This window comes from Mandrillus leucophaeus, unplaced genomic scaffold, assembly GCF_000951045.1.
Source record: "Mandrillus leucophaeus isolate KB7577 unplaced genomic scaffold, Mleu.le_1.0 Scaffold14, whole genome shotgun sequence".
NCBI classification, from domain to species: Eukaryota; Metazoa; Chordata; class Mammalia; order Primates; family Cercopithecidae; genus Mandrillus; species Mandrillus leucophaeus.
Window position 1 is genome coordinate 7,633,801 of NW_012101365.1, and position 24,239 is coordinate 7,658,039.

Here is a 24,239-nt window from a genome sequence, read left to right on the forward strand (position 1 = left end):
CAAGAAGTAACCAATTCTCAAACTCAACACTTGATACTTGGTGTTTTCCAAATATGATCTTATTTAATCCTCATTCATTCATTTACTCATTCAAAAAATACTTGTTGAGTGCCCACCCTAGGCCATATCCCCGAGGACATAGAAGTGAACAAAGCTGACAACATCCCTGCCCCCATGAAGCTGGCATTCTAGGTGAGGGTCATTTCATAAACAAATTAATAAACAACTCTTATAATGGATGGCAAAGATAGATGTGATGAAGAGTACTAAAGAAGGTGAGTTTGTAGAACACAGTGATGGTGCTACTTCAGGTTGGGGTAGTAAAAAAGGGGTCTTTGATATAGGCACATAGGGACAGAGACTGAAATGAAATGAAGGGTGGGCCATACAACTACCTGGAGGCAAAGCAACGGAGGAAGAGGGAAAAGGTCTTCACATCTGAGGCAGCACATTCGAAGATGAATAAGGAAATCAGTAGCTCAGAGTGAACAAGAAGAAAAGTGGTAGGTGGAGGCCAGACCATGATGGTCTTTTAGGGCCTGCACAGCACTTTGGGTTCTAAGCACAATATGGAGACCACAGGAGGTCGAGAAGGGGAGTGACATGATCTAACTTTAGTTTGAAAATATTACTTTGACTGCTCTGGAGACGACCAACTGCAGGTTGACAAGGATGGATGCATAGAGACCTAGGAGGCTGCTGAAAAGGTCCCAGGAGGCAAGATGCTAGCTTGGATGAGAGTAGATGGGATGTGAGGAGGGAAGAATCAGAATATATTCTAATGATAGAGTTGGGAGGATTTGCTGTCAGGTAAATATACGATGTGAAAGAAAGATAGGAGTAGAGAATAATTACCAAGACTTGGGTCTGAGCTGCTACTGCCTGGGACTCATCAGCAGAGAGGTGGTATCCAGAGCCCCGGCACTGGCTGAAGCCCCTGGAGAGCAAGTGTAGCTAGAGAAGAGAAGAAGCTGGAGGATTGCTTCACAAGAGTCTGAGGACGTGAGTAAGGTCATGCCCACCTTACAGATTAAGAAAGATAGCCTCAGAGAAGCAGGATGCTTCTTTTAGCCACTGTACCTCTATTAGAGCCCTTACCATGATGGGCTACAATCCTTGTACAGATCTGCTATTCAAGGACAACAAGTGTGCTGCACACAGCTTTTTATTTCTAGCATCGAGCAACTGCCAATAAAACTAGTTACTGTACATATGAAAAGTTTACATACAAAAAGTGATGATTAGGCCAGGCATGGTGGCTCACACTTGTAATCCCAGCACTTTGGGAGGCCAAGGCAAGCAGGTCACCGTAGGTCAGGAGTTTGAGACCAGCCTGGCCGACATGATGAAATCATATCTCTACTAAAAATACAAAAATTACAGGGGTGGTGCACACCTGTAATCCCAGCTACATGGGAGGCTGAGGCATGAGAATCACTTGAACCTGGGAGGTAGAGGCTGCAGTGAGCTGAAATTGTGCCACTGCACTCCAGCCTGGGCAGCAGAGTGAGCCTCCATCTCTAAATAAATAAATAAGTAAATAAAGATTATACTTCTAACAGAAGGGTCTCAATGGGGATGTGTTCAACAGATGGCTGGACCTGTGGGGATGTGAATGATACACTCAGGGTCTGAAATTATTAGCACCTAGAAAAGAGCCTGGCACACATAAGATGCTCAATAAGTACACTTTCACTGATTAAAAGGATGCCGCCATGATGATCATGACCTGTGCAGATATCTGATGAGACTCCCACTCAGGTGAAACCCAAGCATCTTTGGCAAGTGTTCACTGGTATTGCTAGTGGTATCTCTCAGAAATGAGAAGATGCAATGAAGGGCTTTGTTTAAGCCAAAGAAAGAAGTTGGTAAGAGTATAGAAGAAGTGAGACACTTGGAAGTAAAGTAACTATGTGATACGGCAGTTTAAAATAATTTGAGAGAAACAAAAAAGACAAATGGGCATTGTTAGACAAGGAAAAACTCACTTCCCAAAGTTCTGAGAAAAAGTGCTAGGTTGATTTTTAATATAGCAAAAGAGGATTAACCATCAAAAGTGAAAGAAAGTAATCTCTGAATGACTAAATGACACAGGCATCTGGAGATGATTCTGAAGACAATGTACATGTATGAAGAATAATAGAGTGAGTAGAGATGATGGTAATGATGATGATGATGATGGGGATGGAGATGATAGCTAAGACTTACAAAGAGCTTTCTGTGTGCCAAGCCCTGCTATAGATACTTTACATGTAAGAACTCATTTTATCCTTGTAACAACTCTATGAGACAGGTACTATTATTACCTCTATTTTACAGATGATGAATCTGAGCTATACACAGTAAGCAGTTTGTCAATGGTCACACAGTTAGAAAGTTGCCACAAGTGGAAAATATAAGATGGATATAGGCAGGAGTTATCCATTCAACCATCTACCATTTACTAAGTACTAGCTGTGCATCAGGTACTGTGTTAGAGGTTAGGCTTAGGCTTTATAGAGAAGTGTTTAAGATGTGACAAAGTGAAGATTGTAGTCAAAATGTAAGTATTTTTAAAGTATTGCAGTTTTATCAGTACGGAATCATAGAATGTTCATGCCAAAAACAAAAACAAAAAAAGACCTTAGAAGTGATCTGGTTCAAGGTTTTTATTTTTAAAATTAAAAAAGAAAAAAAAAAAAAAACCCTGAAGCCTAGAGAGCGGAAGTGACTCACTCACTGACACACAGCTAATAGTGACAGAACCAGATCAAGATCCTAAGTCTATTAACTCTTAATTATGTTACTTTTCAAAAACCAGGCAGGCCACCGAAACATACTGTATTACTCAGGAGTTGAACCTGGGTTCCTTCTGTGGAAGTGTCAAGCTCTACCACTGACTCACCCATTTGATTCTAGTTGGCAATTATTTCACTTGGAAGAGTATTATTTTTTTTGAATCTAAGAGAACCTTAGTAATTATCTGTTCACCATCGTTATTTAAACTATTGGGAGATTACGGCTCCATATGATAAAATAACATGCCCTAGCTTTCTTGGTAGGTTAAAGAATGTCCATTACCATCATGAATTTAACACCTTCCTGTTTTAATGGCAGGGAAAAGACAACTGTTTGTACAGATGAGCTGCGCCACTTTTCTTAGAGCCAGCTTATTGCAAAGTAAGGCATCCATATGCAGTATTGTTCTTAGTCTGCTCTGTGATTTCCCTGAACTCTGTGATGTAAAGAGATGATAATTAGTACTCAGATTTAACAGGAAAAAAAAGGCATTCTCACTGATATTAATAACAGACACAGAACTCCACCTCCTAACTCTGCCAGGCCAGGTGCTTGTTAGGGGGTGGCTGTGGGAGCCAGCACAGTCAGCAAGCAGGGAAATATCCCCTACCACAGGTCTGGCTGACAACTGACTGAATTCGTTTCAAACTCTCTTTCTTTGCTTCCAGCAACTCCTTCAAATTGGGCTCCCTGAGGTAAGAAGTCAGTGAGACAATGGCCAAAAGGCATTCTAGATGTGCTGAGATTTTACCTGATTACAAAGAAACTGAAGTTGGGGAAACAGTTCACTCCACTAACCCGAGGGGTACTTAGTCACATGGGCAACTCTTCAGGGAAATCCCACTCTCTGACATTCCAGAGTTGCGATTCCAAGTGCAGAATGCAGACTTGCCATTGGTCAGAATCCTGTGCCCGGAGCATCCCGGCCTCTCCTCTTGCTAACAACCTATTTTCCATCAGGCACTTCTGCAGGGGGTTGTCATTTGAGTCCTGAAGGAAAAAGCGACGGCCTGTATAAACAAAGGCATGAGGACGGAACTTCCCTAAGCGGCCAAGATGGCTGTTCTGGTTTGTACCTTTCAGCCGGGGCTGCAAAACCTAAACCTATTTCCTAACCTAGACCCCAAATTATTTGTCTCCATCAATCTGCCTGCTGACTCGTTTCTCATCTCCCTGCCTCTTGATCTTTTGCATTTACTTCCTATTAGTGATTCGTATTTGCTGCTCAGACCAAACCTTTGGAACCTTTCCTCTTGTTTGGGCTCTGTATCCCTCTGACTATATATGTTATTATTATTGCTCTTATTAATATTTTATTTAATATATATCTTATATTGTAGATAGCTTATGTGCCAGATGCCTTAATAGGCACTTTATATTCACCAAAACCCCCATCCTTTCAAGAACCTTGCAAAAATAAATCGTAATATGCCCATCTTACAGATGAAAAGGCTGAGGCTTAAGAAGTCCTCAGAGCCAGAAAGTGGTAGACCAGGAGGACTTGAACCTATCTTTACTTCACTTCAAAATCTGAGAACTTTGTGCACTGCTGTCTAATTCTCATTCATCCTTTAGGTAGTTCTGCCCCTTAATTTTTCCAGACTAACTAGTTTAACTACATCCCCTGAAACCCTTTCATCTTTCCTGATAATGGGCTCTCTTGGTATCTGAGATGGAATACATTTCCTGAAATCAACAGACAGATGGAAGTGAAAAAAATAAGGGAGTGAGGAACACATGGACTTCAGTGTATTTCAAATATCTCTTGCACCGATATGAATACCAGGACTATACCTAGATGAAGGTAAAAGCTATTATGAGACAAAGACCTCTAGTAAGTCTCCCAGTGTTGCTAACTTCCTCTCAAGTGAAAATACTACCAGCAATAGACTTAGGTCACCTCTTGCATTTGTATTCTGATCTTCAGAGCTTTTTCATATCCCTAATTTCATGTGGGCTCCTGAACAACACTTATTATTGTCCCCATGGTATAGATGAGGAAAATAAACCAAAGAGAGGTTAAGAGACTTCCTTAAGGACACAGTGAATTACTAATATAGGATACGGGTAACTGGATCCTGGTCCTTTGGATGCTTGGGTTTGTGTCTTTCACAAATGTAACACATAGAAAAAAATTGTATTTTCAAGGGAACTAACATTTGTTGAATGCCTACTTAATATGAAAGATTATTCTTTCCATCATGTATTACATTTGAGACACTCGTATGAAGTAAGTGCTATTATTGTTCTCCATTTTCTAGGTTAGGAAATTGAGGCTTGAAGAGTTATGTAACTTGCCCAAGATCACAGTAGTCACTGAGAGTCAAGACTGCATAAGGGTGTGCCTGACTCCAAAGCCATTCTCTTAAGGCTCCCTCATGGCATGCTTTTAGTCTCCACTGTGTCCAAGATGCTTAACGAATTCCACACAGTGTTTGGAACACAAGGATGAATCCTGATGGCTCCCGCTGGTTGCTAGGTAACGTCTGTTTGGTACAATCTGGTTCACATCATAATGGTTCTTTTGCCAACAGGAGCTGGTAATCAGGATGGCAGTGAGGCAGACACTTGCTTGCAGAAGAACAGGCCTAGGTTTTTAAGAAGCCACAAAAGTATCTTTGAATGATTAGGATCTAAGGGGCCAACAGCTTTGCAATAACAGCATAAATATTGTGGGCTGGATGGACAGGCACCAAATGGGGACATTCCATCCTGCTGTGTGATGAGAAAGCTGCCACTTTTGAGGCCTTCCAAAACAAATAAACACTCCGTATGCCAGAAGGAAAAGCCCAGGGAAGACCTATTCCAACTGGAGATGGTGAATGTCATTTCTTCAAGAAGCTGAGATCCAGCTGGTAGTGCCAGGTGGAGAGTGAGTTGGGTAGCTGACCTCAGGCATGGCAGCCTTGGTTTTTGGCCACTTCACGGGGTGACCTGTTGAGCCAACAGCAGTGGAATTCTGCAGCTGTGGACCAAGACCTAAATACTCATTCCCACTGACTCAGAGACACGCTATAGCCGAGGGTGGGGCAGGTGAGAGAATATAGAGACACAGGTGTTGGAGAAAAGTTTGTTTCAGCAACACTTGCCCATAGCTATGAGTAAGCAGGGGCTCACTGGCCACAGGGCACCTGGGCTGTAAGCATGGACTTTACTCAGACCTTGTCTTAGTTTATGGTACTTTCTTGCTTGCTATAACAAAGTACCATAAACTGGATGGCTTATATACAAGAGAAATGTATTTCTTACAATTCAGGAGGCTGGAAGCCTGAGATCAGGGTGCTAGCATGGTCAGATTCTGATAAGGGCCCCCTTCTGGGTTACGCATTGCAGCTAGCTGTCTAGCCTTTTCTTACAAGGGTGCTAATCCCAGTCATGAGGGCTCCACCCTCAAGACCTAATTACCTGGCAAAGGCCCCGCCTCTAAATACCATTATGCTGGGATTAAGATTTAAACATATGAATTCTACAAGGACAGAAACATTCAATCCATTGCCAACCTGCATTCAAGGCCCTCCTTTTCCAGGCTATGTACTATTAGGGAAGGTATCTAATACCTCTGAGCTCATTTTTCTAATCTATTAAATAGAACTAATATTTACCTCTACCTCAAAAGGTCGTTATGATTAAATAATAGAATAGTTTTTAAGTACTTCACACAATATTATATCATCAATAATTACTAGTATTATATATAACATATCATAGCATATACGTATGATATTTTATAAGATGTATTATATATAATATAATATATAATATGTATTAAATATGAAGATATGCTATTGTCATTATTATCTCCTACCAAGAACCAAACCATTTTTAGGAATAGGAGACACACGAGAAGTCCAGTATTTCTCGCAAGGTAGCAATAGTCTCTTCTATAACCTGCTCACATGGTTATGTTTTCTCTACTTAAATGCTCCTAGTGATGGGAAGCTCAGCAGCTTCTATGGGTACCTATTTTATTTCATTAACTGGACTGCAATGGAAAATAATTCACTAAATTCAAACGATCGGAATCTTTAAGATTTCTACCCTTTGGTCTCACTTCTGTTCCCTAAGATTACAGAATAAAAGCAAGCTAATACTTACTGAAATAGTACTGTATGCTAAGCATGGGTCTGGGTAATTTATTCACTATTATTCATTCTGACAGCCTCATGAAATAGATAGTATTATCTTGATTTTGCAGATTGGTAAATTGACGAAACAGTCACCTTTCATGTGCGTGGCTATGAAGTATTTCAAGTTAGAGCTTTTCTCATCATTGAACTGAAATTACATAACATTTTCAATGTTCTTGTTCTTGTTTCTAGGAATATGAAGGGAGAATGAAACAAAACTGCTCCGCTCAGGGGACTTGGAAAGGAAATTGAAAAGGCGAGGCACAGTCTAGAAGAAAATATTTGAAATAGATTTATCTGACAAAGAACTTCTCTCTGGATTATCAAAATATTTTTAGATATTCTTACAACTCTAAAATAAGATAACTCCTTAAAAATGTGAATTCTACCAAAGGAGAGATAAAAATGACAAATACATTCAAAGATGCTGAAAATCACTTATTTATTATTAGGAAGTTACAAGCTAAAGCATAATGAGATACCACTACAACCTACTAAACTGACTAAAATTAATCAGACTAACCAGGTGTTGGCAAGAAACAGGGACACTGAGACTCTCACACTGCTGGAAGGAGTGTAAAATGCTAAAACTTCTTTGGAAATGAGTTCAGTAACTTTGTAAAAACTTAAAAATAGACCTATCATGCAAACCAACAATCCCACTTCCAGGTATTTATCCAAGGAAAATTACAATATATGCCCACACAAAGACTTGTGCACAAATGACCGTAGCAGCTTTGTGGTAATTGCTAAAAACTAGAAAATTTCCAAGTGTCCAACAGGTGAGTGGACAAACTCACTATAGTATATCCATACAATTAAGTACTAAATAGGAATGAAAAGGAACTATTAATACATTTGACAATGTGGATATAAATCATAATGACTATGCTGAGAGAAAGAACCCAAATATTTTATACTGTATGATTCAATTTCTATAAAGTGTTAGAAAATGAAAACTAACTGGAGTGGCAGAAAGTAAACCAGTGGTTGCCTGGGTATGGGGGCTGTGTGTGTATGGGGAATGTATAAGGAGGGTTAGATTATAAAGGAACATAAGAAAACTTTGGGCTATGATGGATATATGTATTATTTTAAATGTAGTGATGGTTTCACAGGTGCATACATGTATCAAGACTCATCGAATTATATACTTCAAATATATACAGTTTATTATACATCAAATATATCCCAACAGAACTTAAAAATCTTGGTGGAAACGTGATCATATAGCAAGATGGCCCTGTAGTCCAGTCAAGTTTACTGAGCAATAATTCTAATCTGTAGGCTTTGACAACTTGGGTGGTGTGAAAGTGTGTGTGTTCTACAGTGTTGGTGATGAATGCCACAGGGAATGGCTGGGCACTGAGGCCAGGGCCCATCACCCACTCTGAGAAGGCTACAGATCTCCTATCTCAGGAACAGAGGTGTTATGGAAGCGTATTAGAAACAAGAGATCTTGGAGGTGGAGTGGGTTGCATTTAAAGAGGAGAAAAAGAATAAAATTTGCACACAAGTTTTGGATTGATGAATGATCCACTAGGGCATCACCAAAGAAAAAGAAACAGTAAGAACTGAAGTTAATATAGGACCTGGAACATAGCTCACATGTTATACAATCATCATTTATTCCTTTATTCACTCATCAAATGTATATTGGTCTCCTACTTTATACCAGGCACTATTCTAGATGCCAGAGATACAGCTCTGAACAAGAGATAAAATCCCTGCTGTCCAAGTGCTCCCATTCTAGTGGAATGAGCTGGGACATTAATATGTACGTGAAAACTCTACAATATCAGGAGGTGATGTGTGCTAGGAAGAAAAAGGAGAGCAGAGTAAGCAGGGGGTGGCAAGGCAGGGGCCTATTTGACATTGGGTAGTCTGTGAAATGTCCTCTGAAGAGCAATTTGAATAGGAACCTGAGTGAATCAAGCATGTGCCATGTGGATGTTGGGGAAGATGACTCCCTTCTGGAGAAGAAATGCAAGGCCTATTAGGAAATGGGGGTAGTGGTGGGAGTCTAAAGTAAGTCCTTCCATAATGGTGCAGTGATAACAATAACATAATTTCTTCATCTTATTAAACTTTCTCTATGCCCCATGATCTTGACTATGAGCTTTAATGCTTAGAGCAACCTCGTAAGACAAGTGCTAGCGTCATTCTCATTTTATAGCTAAAGAAATTGAGACAAACTACATAAGTTGCTGAAAAATCACAGGAATAATTAGCTGAGGAAGAGCCTCAAATCTACCAGAACTGTTTGACTTTTGATCCTGAGCTCATGCGTATCCAGTGAGGGTGCATGAGTTTGTGAAGACTCCAGCAGTATGATTGCGGGTAAGTTACTTAACCTCACAGTTTGTGCACTGTATCTAATTCCTTCCTTACTTTAAAAATAATTTTTATTTATTTATTTATTTTTATTATAGACACAGGGTCTCACTATGTTGCCCAGGCTGGTTTCGAACTCCTGGGCTCAAGTGATCCTCCCGCCTCAGCATCCCAAAATGCTGGGATTACAGGCATGAACCACTCTACCCAGCCCCTCCTTGTTTATTCGAAATGAAACAATGTTTTGTAAACCATGAACGTACTTTATAAAGATATATTTAGAATACCTGAATATATCTTTTTTTAGAATACAAAGAAGTCCCTGTAATTAGATATTCTAATGCTAGCTACCGTAACAATAAACCTCAGTATGACAGCGGTTTAACCCTGTAGAAGTTTACTTCTTGTTCACAAATAAATACCGTGCCCATGGAGGTGTGTGCCAAATGGTGACTCAGGGAACCAGGCAGGCTCCTTTCACCTTGTGGCTTGGTCATCACCTAGGGGCTCACAGATGTCTCCTTCCAGGGAGTAGAAATGTAAAAAGAACCCAAAAAAGTCATATCTGCCTCTTCAAAACCCCAGCCTTGGAACAACACACGTCACATCCATTCACATTCCTTGGCAAGAAACAAACATGTGCATGCACTCGGGAAACAAGGGAGGAGCCAGAAAAGGCAGTCCTTGTTGAGACAGCTGCCCCTAGGGACAACCGCACTTTATAGAATAAAGATCACAACTTTTTGGTGGATAATTAGCTATTTCTGGCATAGCCCCTCCCTCTCTTGCTTAAGGTCCATATGATGAAATTTAACACAGCCCACTGGGCCCTAAATATGTTGGTCTCCCTGACCCACACGCCCAACTTCAAATCATGCCATTCTTCTTGGTGTCAACTTTCCAGCAACACTGGCCTTTATGTCTCAAACATGGTGTGCGCTTCAGGTTCACTGGGCATGATAAACTCTCCCACCTCTTCATTACTGGCTCTCTCCTCTTCCCCCAAGGCTGCACTTGTCCCTCCTGTTCTAAATGCTCATCATCACCTCACTATCCCCATCTGCTCGCCGCCGTACTCTCAGCAAATCTCAACACATTTGTAATTATTTGTTCAGTATTTTAAAAGCACAAGTTAGAGTTTAGACTGTGTGAATTCAAAGTATAGATCTACTACCTACTGGCTGTATAAACTTGGCCAGGTTATTTAAACTTTCTGATTCCTTATGGGCTGCTATAACAAAATGCCATACACTGGGTGACTTGTAAACAGCAGAATATTTTTTATAATTCTGGGGTCTGGGAAATCCAAAATTAAGGTGCCAGCAGATTTGGTGTTTGGTGATAGCCAGCTTTCTGACTCAAAGATGGTGCCTTGTAGCTGTGTCCTCACATGGTGGAGGGAGCCACCTAGATCCCTGTGGTCTCTTTTATAGGGGCAGAGAATTCATGAGAGCAGAGGATTTCAACACATGAATTTTGTGGGGACACAACATTTTCTTGCCACTATTTCTTCATTTATAAAATGTGGATAATTATGACTCATTCTTCATTGATTATGAAGACTAAATGCAATAATGTACACAAAATAATTAGTATAGTATTAGCTGTACATTAACGCCAAAAACCACAATTACTTTTGCACCAACCTAATAACAGCTGTCACTGTTGTTACTGTTACCGTTCCTCTTCACAGGTACGGGGTGAACTCCCAGACCACCTCTCCTATTCACTTACATCCCCAGAACTTAGCACGATGTCTGACCATAGTGGATTTTCAATAAATAACTATGGGGTAAATTAATGCTCTCTGTTTCCTCTTGTGTGGTGGGTTTTCTTAAAGACCATGTATCTGTAGTTTGTCATTCTTTGTGTGCTGGTTCACGTGCTTCTATGGAGACAGAATTTCAGTAGAGCACTTTAGTGAAGAGTACAATTCTAGAGCAGGACTGTGGGGCTCAGCATAGTGTTTTCCAGCCATCTAACCTAGAGGAAGTTATTTTTCTTTTTGACACCTCAGTTGCCCTGACTGTAAATGGAGATGATTCGGGCATGCCTTCCAGAGCTCTTATGAGGGCAGCACAGTGTCTGCACAGAGGAAGCACTCCACAAATGACAGGCGTTATTTTCTAAAGATTAGTTTTGAAGGCTTTCTTTTAATAGCAGAAAACGAGCACAGGTTTGTGCTTAACATGCTGTGCCCTTCCTTCTTTCCCTTGAATGGACTTTAAAGTCATCATATTTATGAATTCCCTGGGCCGAATGTCTCCTTGAAAGAAGGTATCTGAGAGCAGGTGAAAGCTCCTGGGCCAAGTTTATTTGAAGTCATGAAATAGCACTGGACATGGTCACTACCTATTTCCTCTTGGGCTCTCTCAGCCTTTGCCTTTCTGTTGGATGTCAGGCGGAGGCATGGGGGCACTAGTGCAGGAATCACCATGCCTACTCAGAAAGAAGGCATTTACCTAATTGCAAAGGAACACATTCTGCCTGCAGACAATAAATGGTGTGTGATGCTTCCATGAAGTGAGATGGATGGAGCTCTCCGCTGCTAACTGGCCCGTAACCACCGTCATTAATCACACACGGCACGCCCATTGCCAGTAATGGACTTTACCCTGGAAAACTCCAACTCGTGGTGCCAACAGGTTAAAGGGAAGGCCTCGCCTCTTATGGAAATATGAGTCTCCCTTTGGGATTAACCCTGGCGTTTGCCACCCCTCATTCACTGAAAAGCCCTTTTAATTGATTTTTCTTCCTATTCCCTCCAATATGTCAAGAACTCACTTGCCAGCCTCTGCCTGGATCCAGAGACATTGCCTGAACTGTATGAATTGCTAAGAAGCTGCTAGTCTACAAGGAATTTCCCTTTTCTTCTTCTCTTAATAGACAAAAAGGTAACTAAACTGTAACATCAGATCCTCATTTTTTGCCACAGCCCTCATCTCTGCAGCCAGATCTGGGTGGGAGAACGAAACGACATCATCATCTGCAATTTGCTGAGTGCTTGCTTTGTGCTAGGTGTGGCCACATTGCCTCTCCACAATTAATCTGAATCATTCCAGGGCTCTCCATTTTTCTAGATAAAGACACTGAGGTTCAGAGAGGCTAAGTGAATGGCTTGTCCAAGTTTGCACAGGTAAGGACAGAGGTGATAGCCAAACAAGCATGCCAGATTGCAAATCAAGTGCCCTTTCTGTGATGCTGCAGAGTGCCCTGGTCATTATCTTTTCTTCCTTGGACTGGCATCTGAAGTCTCCTCACAGCCACAAACGAATCCCTGTTTCACTCTTAACCAGCATTAGAAAAGCAGAATAGCACCAGCTGTCCTTGAGATAACCATGAAAAGTGGACTTGCATTTTTAAATGCAGTTAAGTTCCACTGCATACTCACTAGCTAGATCCAGTAAATACTGCTTAACTGAGTAGCTAGGCTCCAGCCCAGCTCTGGTACACTGAAATACTCAGGATGAGAGGGCTAGGCATGGTCCAGTCGATTTACTTTTCATGGGAGAACCAAGTGATTAGGTAATTTGTAATAAATTCCTCAGCTGTGCAGAATTTCTGCAGAGGCACTATTAATTTGATTAATAAGGAAGAAGCCATCTGACATTTCCTTTTGGTGGGCCGTATATTCTCATAAGCACCGTGTGCTTTTGAACCAGGGGTGGTAGAAGAGCATTTTCAGGGTGTCCCAGGCCTGTAACAAAATTGCTCAAGCAACTAGACTGATTTCTTTTGTGCTAGGAGCTCATTTGCAATGGAAAGATTCTCCTGTTGTCACTTCTGCTGTTTTGGTTGCCAGAGGCCATCTGATCCGAAAAAGGCATGGGCATATTCTTCAGTCTGGCTAACAAAATTCCCCATGAGCTGGCCTGGTCTTGTCATTCCATTGAAGTTACTGACCTTTTAGGACAGACAATTATGTGATGTGGAGAACGGTCCTGTATATTTTAGGATATTTTACAGCACAAACAAAACTATCTCTAGACATTTCCAAAGGTCAGCTGGGGGACAAAATTGCCCCTAGTTGAGAACCACTGCAGTAGAGTATTGAGTTCCTTGAGGATATGGGCTCTGTATTGTTCTCAGTGTTATTCCCAGAGGCTAGCACTGTGCCTGACACATAGTAGGTATTTTATGCCCTTTGAATGAATGTAGCATACAGCCCAGGCTCATGTTCTGCTAGGCTTCCTCTATACAACACACTCTTCCTTATTGGTGCCCAGTGATTTCCTTTCTTGCCTCTGTGTCTTCACTCTTCCACCTAAACTGTTTTTCTTCTTCCATCTTCATGTATTCAGAAGGCATCTTGATGCCTTCAAGATTTTTTTCCTTCAAGGTTCTGTTCAAACACCGTCTTAACCAACGCCATCCCTGATCACCCACATGGAATACATCTCATTATCCCCTGGCCTCCCTAAGACTTGTTGTCTCTGTTTCTTTTATGATATCCAACTCTTTCTGGGAAAGGTAATATAATCTAGTAGATAAGAGATCAGACTGAATTAGAATTACAGTTCCATCCTTTACTGCCAGTAAAACTAAGGAAAAGTGACTTATCCTTCCTCTCTGAGAGTATTTCCTCATGGGTAAAATGCAGGTAACAAAAATTACCTGCAGAGATTAAATGAGATTATGTATTTAATGACCATGGCTAACTAAGTTCCTGGCATGTAGGAAGGAGTAGCTGTTATTATTATTCTCACTTTGGAATGGAAGTTTCCTACAGACAAAATCAAGTTAATGTTCATCCTTGTATCTCCAGTTTCAGGGTCAATGCCTGATAAATAGTAGGTACTCAATTACTCTATTCATGCACAAACAAAGTTGACACTTCAAGCTGGAAAATTCTCCAGGACAGTAGAGTCATGGACTCTTTCTGTGCAAGAGGAGAAGAAGCCTACTCTGAGCTCCTCATTTTACTTAAGGAAAAAATGAAGGCCAGAGGGTAAAAATGGCTTGTCCACAGCCACACAAGGTAATAGAAGTCAAAATCACTTGCCAACTAGGCCTGCTACCCTCCTAACCACCACGGACCACACTCCATAGAAGTCCAGTGGAGCCTCCCTCTTTCCTGTTTGCAAAGTGGTGACAAGGGAAACTTGCTTCAGCATGTGGGAAAGCTAATTAGAGCTAATGTATTACTTCTCTCCGAACTACGATGCTGGGTAGAGTCTGTTGGAGGTCTGTGCTGCAAAGAGAAATGCTCTTGATTATATTTACACATCTGATTTGAGAAGTACATGGAAACCTAATCATAACTATCATAACATGCTCACTGGCTCTCAATATACTTATCCTGGCTGCATGAGAAGTTTTCCAAGGTGCAGTTTAGGCTGCATCTCTTTCAATGAAGTTCTTCCCAGAATATGTTCTGTGGGATTCAAACCCTTTCTGAAGCTGTCTGGAGGACTGGACAATGTATTGGAGTCAGGAAAATTGGATGAGTTTTGGAAAAATACCCTCTCTGAGCCTCTGTTTCCTCCTCTGTATAATGGGGGCAATCATACTTACCTTGCAAGTTTGATACGAGGATGAAATGTACAATACCTAAGTGGCATATGCAAGGCCAGGTACATACAGGAGGCATACATTAAATATTAGGCCCCTCAGTAAATGTTAGCCTAGAACTATGTGTATGTCTAGGTGTTTGCTGTGGAAAACTCTGGTGCTGCCTGTCAGTGCCAACACATCTTCAGTCTCATTCTAGGCTCTGCACTTGGGGCTGGATAGAGTTTGGGGACAGCATAATAGGGAGATGGCTGGAGTAAAACTGAGAAGCCATTTTATTGGAGAATGATGGAGGAAGCATTGTGATATGATGGGTGGAAAGACAATGGACTTAGGCATACATTAGTGCTAGAGCTGGAATCTCAGCTCTAGCACTTTCCACTACAGGGTCTTGGAAAATTCGCTTAACTTCTCTGAGCTTAGTTTTCTCATCTGCAATATGGGCAGGAGTAATTAACTCACATAGCTGTTGTGAAAAATGAATTTATATTATGCATATAAGAATGCATAGTACCTAGTAAGAGCAAAATAACTGAGCATGATGAGGCAGAGGCTGGTCCCAGACTCTGCTAGGCATACAGCACATACTCAGTAAATGTGCTAAATGAGTAAATAATTTGGACAGAATTTACTATAATCTGGAATGAATGGGGAACAGAAAAAGGACACTGGACTAGGAGACAGAACCACATCAGTTTGTATCCCAATTGGACAATTAGACAAACTCACATCTTGCCAAGTCTCCATTTTCTCATCTGTAAAAGAGGGTGATCCTAATAAAGATGAAAGAGTTGACATTGGCAGGGAGAATTTATCAGTTGCAAAGCAGACTCTCATGATATTTGAAAAGTATTTAGTATAGCACCCCAAAACAGTACACCATTCAATAAATGGCTGACAATAGCTTTAACAGACAATCATAAAGCACCTAAAAGTGCCAGCAATGGGCTTTCCTTGTGAACGAGATATATCAGGATCCCTCCCTCTTTGGAGGAGCAGCAGCAATATCACCCTCCTCCCCTTCAAGACCAATGAAGGGACTGGAAAGATAAGGGTGTGTATTCTCCATCTAACATCTGATGACAGAAATGTCATCTGTGGGAAGTATACACCTTTGTGTGTAGGGTGGTCTGTGTTTCAAGTGCCCTCATTTGTTCTTCATTTTAAGATTTTTTTCATCTTATAGTTTTTTACATTTTGTTTTTTGTCACTTTTCACCCTTTTTTTGTTGCCACAGCACCTGTCTGTAGAATCAGTTTTATCTCTCAAGCATTCTTCTGGTTTCTTATGGCCTTAGAAAGCATCGACTATGTTTGGTTAGAATTTTGTAGAAAATGAGAAACAGATTCTGAGTGGAGGCCTGAGGGTTCTTCTGTGAGTAGAATATATGAATGTTGATGGGTGAAATTGCTGAGAGCTCCTTTGCCTGCATTCCACGCATTGACCCTGACCTAGATCCACAGCCCAAATTATGTCTTCTGATGTTGTGGGAATCTGCTCCCTCGTGGCCCCTGGTGAGCCACACCTCCTGCCTTTACACCTATGCTTAGTTCCTTCCACAGCCCCTGAGTCCTGGCTGGCCCTGTGGGTCTCACCAATGGAATGTGTTGGAAGAGCTGCTGTGTTAGTTCTGGGTCAAAGCCTTCAGAAGGCTTAGTGTGTCAAAAATATATTACTCATTGCTTCTCACAACATTCCCCTGAAATAGATATAACTATCTAAGAGGTAATAATAGTTTCATGGGTATCAGGTGCTGTTTTAAATCCTTCAAGTGAATTGATTTATTTAATTATCAGAACAATCATATGAGGCAAATATTATTACTGTATTGTACCCATTTTACAAATGGGAAAACTGAAGCACAGAGAAATTATCTTTCCGAAGATCACACAGCTAGTAAGCTTAGTGCTGGGTTGTTTAAACCAGGTCATCAGATTGTAGAACCCGCAGATCAATCACTATGCTAAACTTCAGAGAGGTTAAGTGTCTTGCTCAAGGTCACATAGAAACCATGGCAAAGCTGAGATCCAAACAGGTTTTACGGACTCCACGTCTAACCCTTCTAGCTTACAAGCATCTAAAAGACAGTTTTGCTCTAGGTTTGTCAATAGCTTCACCTAAACACAAAGACAACTTCTATAAAAAAAAAATGAAAATATGCAGCTTGCAACCGGTGGCCTTTTTTATCAGAATTTTATAGAATCCTTCTGTGGTTTCCTTTTCCATATTCAGGAATGGAATTACATAACTTAGGTTATGTATGGGTATGTGTGCATAAAAGTATGTACACTATAGGAGTGACAGCTCTCCTAGATTACTTCCTTTCTCTCTGCTCAAGGTGTAAGTTCATTTGTTCATTCAACAGACACCAAAGTGTAGGGTATCCAGTCAGACTCTGCTATTTAGGGGACTGTGACTTGGAGCAGGTATTGCATAGTTTCTAAGCCTTGGCTTCCTCATCTGTAAAATGGAGTTAACAATAGTATATATCATAATCTATATCAAAAGATTCTTATGATAAAATGAAATAAATGAAATGCTTATCAGAATGCCAGATGCAGATGGCAATCAAATATTTTAAAAGTTATTATTATTAATAGTTAAATAATATAAGTCTAGCACTCCTATGATCTGAATGTATATGTTTCCCCAAAACTCATATGTTAAAACCTAATTTCCAATGTGATGGTATTAAGAGACAGGGACTTTGGGACATAATTAGCTCATGGGAGTGGAGCCCTTATGAATAGAATTAATGCCCTTATAAGAAGAGGCCCCAAAGAGACCCCTCATCCCTTCTCCCATGTGAAGACACAGTGAGAGGTATATCTATGAACCAGGAAGTAGACACTCATCAGACACCAAATCTGCTGAAGCCTTGATCTTGGAATTCCCAGCCTTTAGAACTGTGAGAAATAAATTTCTGTTGTTCATAAGCTATTAAGTTTTGGTATTTTGTTACAGCAACTCAAATGGACTAAGATAGCTACCTACTGGTCACTGTGCTCGGTTCTCTGAATGCAGCAAGAAAGAGGGCCCATTCCTCATCTTCAAGGGGTCCACAGTCCCCATTGGGAGAACAACATGTAACGGACAGCTGGCCTTGGGTTTGGAAGTGGTGCTGTACCAGAGGGGTACGGTCAGCGTTGTGGAGCCCAAAGGAAGGATTGATTAATTCCTCACTGATGGGAATGTGAATAAGAAAACGATTTTGGGTGTTCCACAGAGAAGGCATGTTTAAACCTGGACTTGATGTTTGGAAAGGGTTGGAAAAGAAGAAATGTGAAATGGGAAGTATGAAAAGGGAACTTGAAGTAGAGAAAAAGACTGAGCCAAAGCAGGATGGTGTGATTGGGCCTGGATAGTTTCCAATGAGTAAACACTTTCTGGAAGACTACGTCCGGAGTGGATGGTTAGAGAACAGGTAGCAAGAACTGAGCCCTTTGTTCTGACTTATGTGTATTAGGACTCTAGAGTGTTCAGTCTCCAGATGGAGACTGTAGAGGAATCTGAGATAAGATTCCTAAGTAAAGGAATCTAAGGCCAGATCATGAAGGGTCTTAGGTGTCAAGCTAAGGAGGTTAACTTGATCATATGAACAGGCAGGAGGAATTGACTGAAAAAATCCCTAATATCTATTAATCAACTGATAGACAAACATAGAGATATAGAAATATTACTGAGATATCAACATTTGCATGCATAAAGCTATCTCTCTCTATATTTTATTGTCTTGTTATTTTTTAAAAAATGAGTAGGGTGAGAGCAGGGTCTGCTTGCTCCTTATTCATCATCACAGCCACAGCACTCAGCATGGTAACACTGAGAGAACTTGAAAAAACCTTGTACTGGAGTAGATGAATGAATAAGCTATAATCACTATCATTTGATGTTTGCTGAATGAACCAATGAATTTACATCTTAAATGTAGAGGAAGCCAAGTAGTTTCACAAAGCAGGTGGCATTTAATCTTGGCATTGTAGATGGGTACAATTTAGCCTTGCAGAAGTGAGTGATTTCTGGTGGTGGGACCACATGTACAGAAAACAATATCACTGCCCAATGTACAGGAAAGGGTTGAAGAGCATAAATTCTGGAGCCAGAGTTCAAGTTCTAGCTCTGCCATTTAATAGCTGGGGCCCTACAGCATGTTTCTTAGCCCTCTGTGCCTCAGTTTCCTCATCTGTACAATGGGGACAATAAGAGTACTCACCTTATAGGATTATTATATAGATGTAAAGTTCTTATCACAATAATACTATTTATGCACAGATTATAGAAATACTGTATATAATAGCATTTACTGTTATTAACAGTATTATTGCTGGACTCTGAATGCCATCGGCAGACTGAACACTCTAGACTCCTATCACACATAAATCAGTTCTTTCTTCATATATCTGAACAGTCTATATGAGTCTCTTTGACACAAGTCTCTTTGGTACAGATGAAGACCAGAGAGCTTGGGGGTCACTTCTGAAGAGAAGAGTGAATGAGTAAACAAAGGTGGATGAGGCAAACAAAGAACATACCAAATGTCAGGATTCAGATTGGACTGCTGAATGATATTAATGAGCAGAGAGATCTGGAGAAACCATGTCAAAGCTTTCCGAGAGAGACCGGGAACAATACCTGGGGAGCACCAAAAGGAGAGATGATAAAGAAGGGATGACAAGTCCCTGCAGGCCTGGACCAAGTGCAACACAGAACAAGCAACAAGACCAGAAGAAAGCAGTGTGTCTTGTTAAGTTTCTTTGCAAGGCTTTAAATCAGCAGTGGCTTCCTGGCAGGATGAGGCAGGGCTCCAACCATTACAGGTTACCCAGAAGCCACCAGAGAAAAATGGAGAAGGAAAGCCTTGAAGAATGAGCATCATCCCTGATGTGATGCAGTTGCCATAGAGACCACTCTAGACGGTAGCCAGGAAGGGCAGTGCCTGTCCTCAGAGCAGTTAACAAGCTATTAGACCAAACATGAAGGTGCCAGCAGGTGAGTAGAATGAAGCCGCTACATCACAGCTGTCTGTTTGCTAAGATCAAACAGAGGAAGAAACAGCCATAAATCAGCCAGGCCACTGCAGCCATTGAGTCAAGTTCAGGGGAGCATGACAAGATTTCTAACCTGTGAGTCAAAGCCCCGGGACCACGTCCCAGAGGTAGATGCTCGGAAGAGTGATGGTCACGTTTTCCCAGACTGGCTTGGGGGTTCAAACAAGGTTAAAACAGAACAAAACTGCACCACCAGCAAACACACAGACAGTAACTAAAAATGTGGGAAATACGAGCTGAGGAGAGTGCAGGAAGGCGATAAATACAAGAAGATTTCACAACGTGGTCCCAACATTCAGACAAAACTGAAGACACAGCAGGGCTTTGTAGCACGCAGGATAAATACTCCTAGAAACATTCACTGCTTAGTTTAAGATGTTGAACCCAGATTTGAAACTTTCTCAGAGCAAGTGCTTTGGTTCTACTGGACTGCCTCTTCAGGAAAATTGTCCAGAGAGGGTAAGCTCAACTACCTACTGAATCTCCATACTAAGCACTGAAGATAATCCCTCCAGATGAGTCATTTATTGTGTGGTTATGCCTGCTCTCTGAAGAGGTACAAGGCCCCTTGGGTCCACTCTGCCACCTACAAGTATGTCTATTTGCACAGGTAGATGGTGACTTAACACCCAAGTTCCTTATGTCTGGTTCTGGAGCCCTACCACCTGCCTCTCCTCACACCTGAGCTATATTTAAAACATCACGCCTTGCTGTCTTTGAACATGCTATTATAGCTCCTTTTCAGCTTAGTCAATTTCTACCTTGCTCTTTGACCAGCTCAAGGGCCATCTCATGCTTTCATTCATCAACTCATTCATTCTTTCAACAAGAACCAAATACTTCCCAAGTACCTGATACCTTCTGGGAGTCCTTCCTCTGTGCTTCTGTATACCTGCACTTCCTGCTAACGAAACATACTGCTGTGGGCCAGGATTGTTTATTAATGTGTGTCTAGCTCATTAGATTTTAGATTCCTTGAGGGCAGATTATGTCTTGCTCACAGACTAGCATAGTTTTTAGAATTAAGCACATAGCAGGTACCCAATAAATAATTATTAAAGGATGAATAAAAGAATAAATGAATGAACTGCATTTCAAATTCTATCCAGGTTGCCATATTCTGAAGGGAATTCTCCAAGCCATCAAGTTGGCCTGGGATGAAATGTTCTCATGTGCATTACTTAATAAAAAGAGCTCTGGGTCAAATGAAAAATTTAAAGTCAATATGAAATTGATCCTCATCAGCACTTTCTCCTCCGAACATATAGACAAAAGGACATTTCTGAAACATATATATTAGTGTTGCATTTTCTGCTCCACAGACTCAGCGATCGTTGTCACTGCTAAGTCCAGCTCTCATTAATTTATGGGGCATCCAGCATAATCAGCAACAGGCTTCTTGGCAGCATAAATCAGTGACCAGCCTAGAATTTCGGAGAGTCTCTAAGCTGGAAACAGAACAGTTTTCTTTCACGCTCTTTTTTGTTAGATGTCACTGAGCACTATTTAAACCAAGGTCAAGACCTTGAAGCTGAATGTTCAAGGACCCGCCAAGATCATTAGCCAACCTGTCCTCTTCAGCTGTGCAGGGAAAGAGGATATAGGCAACCACAATAACACATCTGGATAGTACCTTCTTAGGAACTCCTGTCACACCTTTACTCAGTTTAGTAGCCATATAAATAAAGACATCCCCAGAAGGAGAAAAAAAAGGAGGCAGCAGAGGAGAAAAACAAAATTCTTACTTGAAGAAACACGATGCAATGAAAGAGCCAGATGGACCAGGTGTGACAATTTCGTGCACAGTACCTGGCACATATATGTATTCATCACTTAAGGTGATTGTTGTGATGATCTGTTGAGGCTGGCTTCAGACAGAACTGGGGAAATGATTCAGGACCTCATGTTGAAGCAGCAGGGTGTGAAGTCACAGCGCCTTGGGCTGCATTTCCTTTTTCCTGATTCTGCAGCATTGCGCAGTGTCACAGCCTGAGTGCTCTCTCACCCAGATACATGTGATGGTACCCTACAATCCTTTTGCCTTCTATTATTTTGCTTGGATATTTGTCTTAGAACATACAGTTTAGGATTTTTCACCTTTCTCCTAGTTGACATGCAGGCTGGACATAGAGTGGGCCTCAATTGCTTAGAAGCCAAACTGAACTCACCAAGAAAAGAAGACAGGAGAAACCTCTCAAGAGGAATATCTCCAAATTGCAGGTGAAGGTCATAGGGAAGAAATGCCTCTGGGCTAAAACTTCAGGTGGTCCTAGTAATGGTACTATGGGGATAGGGATAGGGATGGGAAATGAAGCATGGAGAGGATTATGAAAAGTTGCAGTGAGGAAGGGGCTTTATCCCAAAGGGCACCCCTCCAAGCTTGGTGGGAAGGGTCTAGGTGTGTGTGTATATATGCGTGTGTAAATATGTATGTATAGATATATGTAGATATGTGTTAAATACTTGAAAATGTGATTACATTTAGTGTCACGGTGATACTATAAGGAAGGTATTATTTCTTTTACAAATGAGGTTCAGAGTGGTAAAGACACATGCCCAAAGCCACAGAGTTGGTTATTAGAAGAGCCAGGACTTTGCCCTAGGTTTGAATTATTTAATCAGCTCAGTTGCCTAGCTTTGAAAGCCAACTAAAGATTTGTACCCTCTGTCCCAGCTAAGGGAATTATTGTGGGCCCCCTGAGTTTGCATAAGTCTTGACCATTATGATACACTCTGTTCTCCACCCTGCAGCTCCCTCTCTGGATCTGACACAATTCTAGGACATTCCCACACACACCCTTTGGCTGTTCCCACCTGAAGCACTTGGGATAATTCTCTTCATCCTGAGTCAGTCCTAGTCCAAATTCATTCTTCATTCTGCTTCATTCTTTAAAAATCCTAATTGATTTATTTTTTATAGTTACAAAAGCTATGCATACTCATCATTGCATCAGATTTAGAAGAAAAAAATATAAAGAGAAAAATAAAAGCCCTTATTATACTGCTATGTAGAGAGGTTTCCTCTTAATATCTTAATGCATTGTCTTTAGTCTTTTCAGGTGTCTATAATTACACACCTAAACATGCTTGGAACAAAATTGGAATCCTGTTGTATATAAAGTTCTGAAGCCTATCTTTATGTCCATATGTCAATAACAATATGAAAAATTCTTTAGAAATATGTTTTATTTAATGACTGCATTATTTAAGCGTGAAGAACTTCAGTAAAATCTTATTTTTGGAAATTTTGGTTGTTTGCCTTTTGTCAACATTACAAGTAATGTGGAAATAAATTTTTTGTTCAGAAATTTTTGTTATTTATATTTTTAGGATCAAATACCATAAGAGGAATTCTGGACTGAAGAATTATGAAGTCATTTCAGACACTTCCAGATAATTTGTGTTAATTACATTCTCACCAGTTGAGTTTCATTCTGCGCTGGAAGAGCATTTTTCCTGGAAAGGTTCCTCAAAATGGTAATAAAGGGTAATTCTTTTAGATGATCTTGCATTTGTTTGAATGGGAACTGACTTTAATGGAACATGTTAGGAAAAGACTATGTCTGTTTCACTTTTTAAAATTATTTTTGATAGACAGAATGGGGTACAAAGTGATATTTTGATACATGTATACAATGTGTAATGATCAAGTCAGGGTATTTAGTATATTTCTTACCTCAAACATTTATTATTAATTTGTGTTGGGAATGTTCAAAATCCTTTCTACTTGAAATTATGCAATAAAATATTATCTATTGCTACCCTACGGTGCTGTAGAACACTAGAACTTTTTTCCCTATCTAGCTGTAATTTTGTATCCATTAACCAAATTCACTATTCCCTCCTCCCTCCATCCTTCCCTGCCTCTAGTAACCACAGTTCTACTCCCTACTTCTATAAAATAAGCTTTTTTAGCCCCCACATACAAGTGAGAACATGTGATGTTTGTCTTCCTGTGCCTGGATTATTTCATTTAATATAATGTCCTCCGGGCTTATTCATTTTCCTGTGAATGACAGGATTTTATTCTTTTTTATGGTGGAATATTATTCCATTTTGTATCTATATCTCCTTTTTTAATCCATTCATCTGTTGATGAACACTTACGTTGATTCTGTCTTGGCTATAGTGAACAGTGCTACAATAAACATAGGAGTGCAGGCATCTCTTCATCTATGTCATTTTTGTCCTGGGCACATAGCTAAGCTACATTTACATTCCCCTAACAATTAAATTGGGCCATATAACTGAATTCTGGCCAATGGAATATGGGTGGAAGGGCTGTCTGCCATTTCCAGAAATGGTCCCTAAACATCTCCCAAGTATGATCTTCCTCTCTCTTTCCCCATCTTCAGAGACCTTAGAGGCCACATGTTGAAGATGATGGTGACACAGATAAGATGGGGAAACCTAGCTTTCTGAATGGTTGTATTAAGTACCA

The 24,239-nt window shown here is 40.6% G+C and overlaps 1 protein-coding gene and 1 long non-coding RNA gene across 3 annotated transcripts in view; one reads left to right on the forward strand and one right to left on the reverse strand.

Annotated features, from left to right (window-relative positions):
* The window catches only part of DAB1 (Dab, reelin signal transducer, homolog 1 (Drosophila)), a 1,330,586-nt gene that overhangs the window by 918,977 nt on the left and 387,370 nt on the right, over positions 1-24,239 (reverse strand). The gene's annotated exons all lie outside the window — the stretch shown is intronic.
* LOC105534915 lies at positions 5,267-7,629 on the forward strand. Its single transcript, XR_001005348.1, has 2 exons — positions 5,267-5,596; positions 7,098-7,629. It is a non-coding gene; the product is annotated as an uncharacterized LOC105534915 (long non-coding RNA).